This window comes from Monopterus albus, unplaced genomic scaffold (genome assembly GCF_001952655.1).
Source record: "Monopterus albus unplaced genomic scaffold, M_albus_1.0 scaffold67.1, whole genome shotgun sequence".
NCBI lineage: Eukaryota > Metazoa > Chordata > Actinopteri > Synbranchiformes > Synbranchidae > Monopterus > Monopterus albus.
Window position 1 is genome coordinate 845,230 of NW_018127947.1, and position 8,694 is coordinate 853,923.

Here is an 8,694-nt window from a genome sequence, read left to right on the forward strand (position 1 = left end):
GGGAGGAGCTCAGAGTAGAACCGCTGCTCCTCCACATCGAGAGGAGCCAGCTGAGGTGGCTCAGGCATCTGTTTCGGATGCCTCCTGGGCGCCTTCCTAGGGAGGTATTCCAGGCATGTACCACCGGGAGGAGGCCCCGGGGAAGACCCAGGACACGCTGGAGGGACTATGTCTCTCGGCTGGCCTGGGAATGCCTCTGCATTTTCCCGGAGGAGCTGGAGGAAGTGTCTGGAGAGAGGGAAGTCTGGGCATCTTTGCTTAGACTGCTGCCCCCGCGACCCGGTCCCGGATAAGCGGAGGAAAATGGATGGATGGATGAAGTCTGTTCTCCAGTGATGCCTGTAAGGTGTGCAGCAGTGTTTAGCACAGTCGGTACTTGGGATTTTGTCTGACCAATTGTTGAACAGCAACAGACACAATTTTAAACTGTCATTATTTTGTATTGTTTACTTTGTACTAAACTAACTTAGTGTTTATCTGTTATTGATCACTTCTGAAGTTAAACAGTGTATTTTATAAATGTTAATGATTAGTGACTGTTAACATGGCCAACTACTGATTCATAGTTTCACTTGAACTGTGCATTACTACTGCCTACTCTTTAAAAGACAAACAAAAAAAGGCACCAGTGGAGAACTAGAGGTACTGCTCAGATGTTCTGGTGGCCATATTTTATATAAAATGGAGGCGATCAGTTCCGTTCCCGGTAATCTGAGTCACAGCTGGCTCAAAACAAAGGTATGAATAAAAAAGGTCTGTGCATCCTACAATGAAACAAGTGACCCGTTCTTGGCAATGCTCCTGAGATGGCAAATAGCCAGCTCTGCTATGTTCTCACAATGTTTAGAGAAACTTTAGTCAGAGCCAAACATTATAAACGCAAGTCTGAAGGGACGATGCAAGCTTTGCACATTTCCTGTAGGAGCTTCGGGGCTAAAAGGTCATCACATCAGTTTTATCAGCATTTCAAACCAGGAAATAACAGGACTTTCTGTGTGCAGCTCAGGTTGTGGCTTACTTAACATGAGAGGTCAGATGGGTGTGATAACAAATATGCCTGGGTGGATACAAAGGGAATCTCACCAGTGTCGACTAACGTGCACTAGTACAAACACTCGAATGAACAGCCCTCTGTGCAAATGTTCATGCAGAATTTCTCCCAAGGTCATTTAATACCATTTCCACATGTACCAACTACAGAGAGAGCAACATCTCAGATTGCTTCCAAGAACTAGTATCACTGTAATCTGCCTTATACACTCGGCTGCCAAACCCACTGAGTGCCTGGACGGATTCGGAGACAACAAGTCTCTGGGCACAGACAGGTCAGAGGCCCCAGCCCTTCTACATAGGACTCATGTCATCTGTAGTTGTGTTGTGTGTCCTGCCTTTATGGTTTAGTCGTCTGTCGTCATTTTGTGTCCCTTTATGATTGTGTTACCTCTTTTTGTGGTAATTTTCTCTTACTGAAGTTTTGTCTTTTGCATCCGTTTTTCATCTCTGAAATATATTTTTGTGTTTTTAGTCATTTCACATATTTTTGAAATAATTTATTCTCTTTTTTCAGCCATTTTTCATGTCTTTATGATTAATTGTTTATGTTCTGCATCTCTTAAATGAGTGACTTTTAAACTAAGTAATACGTCACTTCATACAGCCCTCTTGGCCTGTGCAGTTATCCATCCATGACAGTATGAGAACACCTTATCCTTAACTTAAACTTTCGGGGCAACTGTGGTTCAGTGGGTAGAGCAGACATCTCCCAACCGGGGATGGCTGCCTCGGTTCTGTACCGGAAACAGATTCCTTGTGTGTATAACATACTTGGTCAATAAAGGTGATTATTATTATTTACACATGTACAGCTGGACTTGGTTTTGTCTTTTCCATCCGTTTTTCATCTTTGCTTCACTTTTTTTTTTTACAGTTTCAGAGTTAGCATAAATTTCAAATAGCAAGTTATTGTGTTTACACCATTTTCTGAGCATATTAAACAAACAAAATAGAACATGGGAATAACTAAGTTCTAGAAGAGCAGCTAGGTGGATTGTTACTTTTGGACAGAACCATGCTAACAGTTCCCCTTTGTTTCCAGTCTCTATGCTAAGCTAAGTGGCTGCTTGGTGGTAGCGTACTTACACTACAGAGAATGACACTGAAACTGTCACCTGGTTCTCAGAAAGCAAATTTCCAATATTGTTTCAATTTATTCTTTTTGTGCAACAGATGGAATATCTTTTCACCCAGACTGCTAAAGTCCCTGCGGATTCTGGAAACAGCAAACCCAAAATTCTCATAGCTCTCTGACTCTAATGTAATGGCAACAGTGAGAGGAACAAACTGGGGCTGTAGCTGAAACCATGAAAGCAGTCCTATAATAAAAGTAGAGCACAGTTCGTGGCCATGTACTTCTTCACATTTTGAGGATCTAACACATCAGTGAGGGGCAACGCCCGCACATCTCCGCAGTCTGACTGACTAAGTAGTGGTATCCTGGTTTTGCTCTCTGTAACTGTTTCGACATGCCTGTGGCGGAGAAGGGATGAGTTCTCCTTCTGGAAATAAAGGTGACACTGAGCAGCTGATGCTACTGGTGGGATGACAGCGACGTGTTCCTACCTGTTACATGTCAGACACTTACATCCGCATTGTTCCACCAAGCAGCAGAGAGCGTACATTGAAAATCTACTCTGTCCACATTTTTACTTCTTCTATCTTCACCCACGTGGAAACTCGTTATTTCATCTTACGGCTGCCACGGACACACAGCAGGACATACCCCGCGCAGCTTCACTAGTTGTTCGCTACACTGAGATTGTCGCTTTTAAATTTTAAATTTTCATAAATATCTTTTGTTTCCATCAATATATTTAACACTCACTGATAAACATCCTGAATATCAACGCCTCGGTACTTTCGGAACAAAGAGGAAGCGATTTTGACGATTAATCTTACGTGAATGTAAACACTTGTATCTATAAATACAAGTACATATATTACTCACGTTTTTATGTTAAATGGAATCGGCATACAGCTCCTCGACGACTACCACAGCAGCAGGATACGGCAAGCCAAAAGTATCAATTATCGCCGCTTGTCAAACTGTGTCCATCATCGCTGCTCCTCACGCAGAGTCCCGGGCCTGAGTGCGGCGAATCATGGCCTGCACAACCCGCATCCCATCACGTCATTCTCCTCCCACCGTGACACGGGCAGACAGCTACTTCTATGGCAGGCCAAATTATAAATACTCACTGCCTTGGACGGCGTAAAACCTACCAGGACGCCCCTTTATCATCCGTAAAACAACCAGGACGCCGCCCAAAGCCGTGTAAAGCAGCTATTTCGACATCGTTATAACGTCGCTGTGTAAAATGGCGCTCTAATGTACATTTAAGCTTCTGTATGCCAGCATTTTCCCACTGTGCTGTACGTTTATTTACACAGTGTACTGCAGGTGAGAAGTTAAACCAGTGGAGATAAGCAAAAACTAGTTTTAAACTGTGATGTATGTGCACTTGCGTAATTTTGCGCAGTTTTATACGTCTATCTGCTACGTTTATTTGGCACTACTACTAGTAACCAGATTTTTTAAAATCTGTAAGAGACATAAAAACACATCCATGTTTATACAGTAAATTAATCCACTCAGCTCAAGGTAAAATTAACACAGCATCAAAATCCTGTCTACATGTTTCTACATCAGTAATAATCATCAAATAGTAGATCTATAGTAATTTATAAGGTAACACTGACAAAGCCCATTTTACCTGCACATTGTACCTTTGAGTAAAATTGTGAATTGTTAGTTTTCAATAGAGCAACATTCAGAGCACACTCACACACACCCATCAGTGATGCTGGATGTGTTTGGTGAAATACATTTTCAGCCTCACATTAAGGTACTTTGAAAGTAAAAGACCTGAATACTTCCTCTCCTGCTGACTAAATGGTGACTGAATCTTGACCTCCTGTTGGAGGATTTTTTCTGTCTCCTTCTAGTCATTTTGTGTCTTTTTGGTGGTTTTGCATCCCTTTGTAGTTTCTTATTATTTTGTAGTTTTTTGTAGTCATTTGATTAACTTTCCAACAGAAAGGTTAATCATCCTTTCAGAATTCTCTGATCTAAGGGCCCCCGGGCCTGTGCTTGGTTGGCCCATCCATACTAAAACCTTTGATAACACTAAATTCTGCCTTGTGCTCATGTGTCATCACTTTAAAAAAAAAAATCCACAGTAAACGAAACCAATAATGAGACAGCAATCCACATTTTCAAACACAGACATTTTATGATTAAAAACCAGACTGGGTTTTGTTAAAACTGTTACATGTAAAGAAATAACATTTGTAGACAAAATTTAAAAAATATAAAATAAATAAACGTGAAACGGAGAGAAAACGTTTTGTCAGCTTCCAAACATTTCTCCACAGTCTCCATTGACAAAATTCACATTTGACATCAATACTGTTAATGAACACAAAGTAACTGTTAATAGGTGACATATGTCGAAATGAGTGTACGTGTGTGCATGTACACAAACGCATGCAGGCGTTTACAGAATAACTGGTAAAGTGACCCATTAATTTAAAAAAAATTCTGTGTGTTGACCTGCAGGTCATATAAGCACTATAAACCAAGGTTGGGGGGGGCTCTGCACTCTGATTGGCTGGTTAATTCATGTTCTTTATCTAAGTTAAACTTACGTGACAAAGATACAAAACAAAGAAACAGTGAGTAAAGAATGTGTAGTTGTAGACCGACTGCTCCACACTAGAAATCTACACCTACAGCCCAGAGCCATGCCTTCCTTCTACTCCCCCCACCATGCATCACATACACTTTGCACTAACACAGAGGTCAGACAAAATCCAATACATGACATCGTAATCCCTAGAACGCATGCGCTCATGTTTTCACATGCCCAGACAACGGATATTTACTTATTTTGCAGATTTGTTAACATTGCACACTGTCTGTAGACTATTGCAGGTGAAAGTAGAAAACAATGGTCAAACATTATTATTTTTATTTGTTTTTAAAAAATGGTTGCTTGATTCAAAATGTTATAATCACACTGAGCTAGGTCAGTGGTTCCCAAGCTTTCTGGCTAATGACCTCTCATATTAAAGATTTACAACCCCTTATCACAAGTCACGCGTATTTAACAGGTGTGACCTGTTAAAAGAAGAAGTGATTTATTATCCTTGTTTTCTAAGTAATTTTTAGTCCGGAAGAAGTAAAAAAAAAAAAAAGCCAGTAATTCATGTCAGCTGTGAGAGCAGTGCTCTGAGCTAATGTCAGTATGCTAACACACTGAGGTTTCACAGGTATAATGTGTTCGTACCATACCATACCAACATTTGTTAATTAGCATAAAAATCACAAAGTCTGATTGGAATGTCATTAGCTTCAATCGTAGGCTGAACATTAAGATAAAAGATACAGTCTATGGTTCCAGTCTGAACTTAAGTGGTGACCCATCCAGCCAACTGGCACGGCCATAACAGGACTGGAGTCTACAGCCATGCTAGCAGCTCCGTGAAGCTGCAGCTCAGCACAGAAGTGCTTTGAGCTAAACGATAAATCACAATGACAATGTTCATCATGTTACCATTGTACTTTGGCATGTTAGCATGCTAACATTTGTAATTTAGCATTAAGTAAAGTGCAGATGATCACTGAAGTCATAAAATTCAAACCCTAGAAATTATGAATGTCTGTACAAAGTGTCATGGTAATAATGGTTGACATAGTTCAGTCTGGACTAAAGTAGTGGACAGACCAAAGGACCCCACTGCTAGAGCTGATAGTGCAGTTAATAAAAAGCTAATTTAGAGGGAAAAAGCAGAACTTGGTTTGGTTAACCATCTTCTCTGTGTCTCAGCCCATCCTCTGGTTGGGAACCACTGAACTATGCAACCAAGGTAAGCTTAAACTGGGTTCACAAAGATGACAGGTACACTAAGTGCTTTAAGGGTTGACTACATACATCTAAAGTGGGATCATTTCTTCACCATGCAGCTCAAGAAAAACAAAAGTCCGAAAGTTTCAAGTGAAACTGATTTCTGAAAACAAGTGCACTGCTGGAGTTTTACTAAGATAAAACCAGAGGAGGGAAACCTGCTTCCTCCTTTTTAGAAGTGCCGTCCACACAAAGCCAACAAACCATGAGTGTTTACAGTAGAGACAGACACTGCTTTGAATCTCCAGGAGTGTTAAGGAGCTGTGGGTGCAGTGGCACAAAAAAAGCAGTTGGTAATTTCAGCTTGTAGTCATGTATAACAAAACCTAAATAATGCGGGGGATGACGGATGCTTGGCTTGCCTCTCACTGAAGCACTAGCATCAGAACCCAAGCTAAAGACTGCATTATACATTATAGCTCAGGTTGGTGCCTCCTGGCTTTTTTAAGGTAGAACAGGCACCTCATGACATTAGGGGAGAACAGCTGTGCACAACACAGGTCAAAGGCACAACACTGGACACAGACAAAGGGAAACAACATCCACGGTGCTTTGCAAATGCCCAGAGACCAACATGGGAGAAAAAAGTGCTCTTCAATGAGACATTTGGACTTTTTCAGCAGCACCCAATCTACTCACGACTCTGATCAATAGAATAAAACTGCAAAACACACACTTGAAAGGAAAACAAACAAAACAGCTAAGAAGTCACATCAAGGTTTGAGCTCTGAGACCTGACTGAACACAGCCAGGGAGCATGACGATAGCTAAGGTACATTTTTTCCCATTAAACGCATTCTTTTTGTTCATGCTTGATATAACATAACTGCATCAAATATGTTCTTTATACAAAGGGTGGTGCATCAAAATGATCAATGCCAGAGATAGATGTCAGCAATATCATGTAAAGACTGGCCGCTCCTTCACCTCTATAGGGACAGTGTTCAGTCTGCACAATGTATGACAGCGGGTTGTTTCACTTCTCCATCTGATATGTGTGAGTATGGCTCAAACTGTGCATTAAGTTGCTGATATAACAAGGCTGCAGTTACACTCATTATACTCACATCTGTTCTTTTTTGTAAGGTAGAGATGGTACAAGCGCTGGAACAATTAGTTGACTGGCAGAAATGCCAATTTTTAAAATTGGTTAACCATCATGTACCATGATTCATGAAGCAGACATGCCACAAAAGACAGTTTTCTGAATTGCAGGTGTAAGATTTTCCTGTTTTTCTCTGCTTCACATTGTTGTAAACCAAATATATTTAGGTTTTTCAAAAGTGGTAGAACAAAACAAGACATCTGAAGTCATCAGCTTGAGATACTGTGAAGGACACCACTATTTTCTGACATGTTTTAGACCAAGCATTTCATTGAAAATATTTATATAATTGTAAATTGCAGCCCTGTAGTTTAGTGACTGCTAACGACTTAAAGTACCATCTTATCTGCTGGTTATTTTCTCAATCAATCTATTATTTATTTTGACAATAAAATGTTAGAAAATAGTGAAAAATGCCTGATGCACGCCTACAGATTCCACGGAGACGTCTCCACCTCCCTCTGTCCAACCAACTGAGATACAAATTACATAAACCTGAGAAATGAAGAAAATCCTCATGAGTAGCTGAAACCAAAAAAGTTTGATTTCTCTTTTTTAAAAATGACAAACAATATAAAACCTTTTTTGTCATAATACTGTATGAATTGTTTCAGCTCTTACTTGCAGCTTTACACTTCTGACAAATGCAAATTTGAAGTAGAAGCCAAATCAGTGTTTCTTACACCAAAATCACCAAATTGTCTTGGATATCATTTATAAATAATTAGAAAACATATTTAGCCTGATAACCATTATTTGCAGTAGAAATCCGAGATGTGGGCAGTGATTCAAAGGGCTAAAATCAGGCTAGTATTCACTATATTTCCATGCTGCTCCAATGTTGTCACAAGTCTTAAAAGCAGCACTATCACAAAGCAACTTAATGTCAAGTGTAGCTCAAGAGAAACATGCTGTAACCAAGCGAGTATCTCTGTTGGCACAGAGAAAAATGTTACATAACATCTGAAACAAAAGCTTCTCCCTGCAGCTCAGGAAGCCGATGACACTTCCCATCAGGCACATTCACTCACAGTTTATGAATTTGTGTGCTGTTGCAGGCTCAGGTATCTCAGGGCTTTAAGTGTGAGAAGTACAATTTAGCTTGAGCCACAGTTGCTACAAGTGCTGCAGAATGTAAGACAACACAGTCATTTAGGTGTTAAACTGAGGAGTGGCAACAGAAGCAGTTGCAAAGTGAGTGAATATTGGCATGAGAACAGCACAAGGCCAGGGAGAGACGGGTGTGTCAGGGTTTTGAGGCAGCATATAGGCTGGCCACAGTCCACTCCCCCACCATGCCAACGTTTGTCTGGACAAATGGCAAGAACAGTAGTTTTCTTTAGCCTTAGTTACAATTTTAAGATATGCAAAAGATCAGAGAAGGATATTTAAGAGAAAACTTAGTGAGGACCACTACAGAAAACATGCAGCTGAAAAACTGGTGATATTTCAGCCATGGACAGAAGCAGAGAGGCACTGCATACACTCACACTTTGGAGTGGGTGGGAAACCTTCAGAACCTTCAGGAAAACAGACATTTTCTCCATCATTTAAATAGACTCACCCAACAAAATATGTAAATATATGACAACTATGATACAGAAATCAATAATTACACCGTCAGCA

General features: G+C 40.4%; 1 protein-coding gene across 2 annotated transcripts in view; it reads right to left on the bottom strand.

The window, feature by feature from the left end:
* slc16a5a (solute carrier family 16 member 5a) overlaps window positions 1-3,355 on the bottom strand; it is a 14,722-nt gene extending 11,367 nt beyond the window's left edge. The window contains exon 1 of one of the 2 annotated variants that reach the window (XM_020604762.1): window positions 3,005-3,355. The gene's annotated coding sequence lies outside the window, so the exon portion shown is untranslated. The remainder of the gene's footprint in view (window positions 1-3,004) is intronic. The other variant, XM_020604761.1, reaches the window with a different exon arrangement.
* Window positions 3,356-8,694: the final 5,339 nt, after the last annotated feature.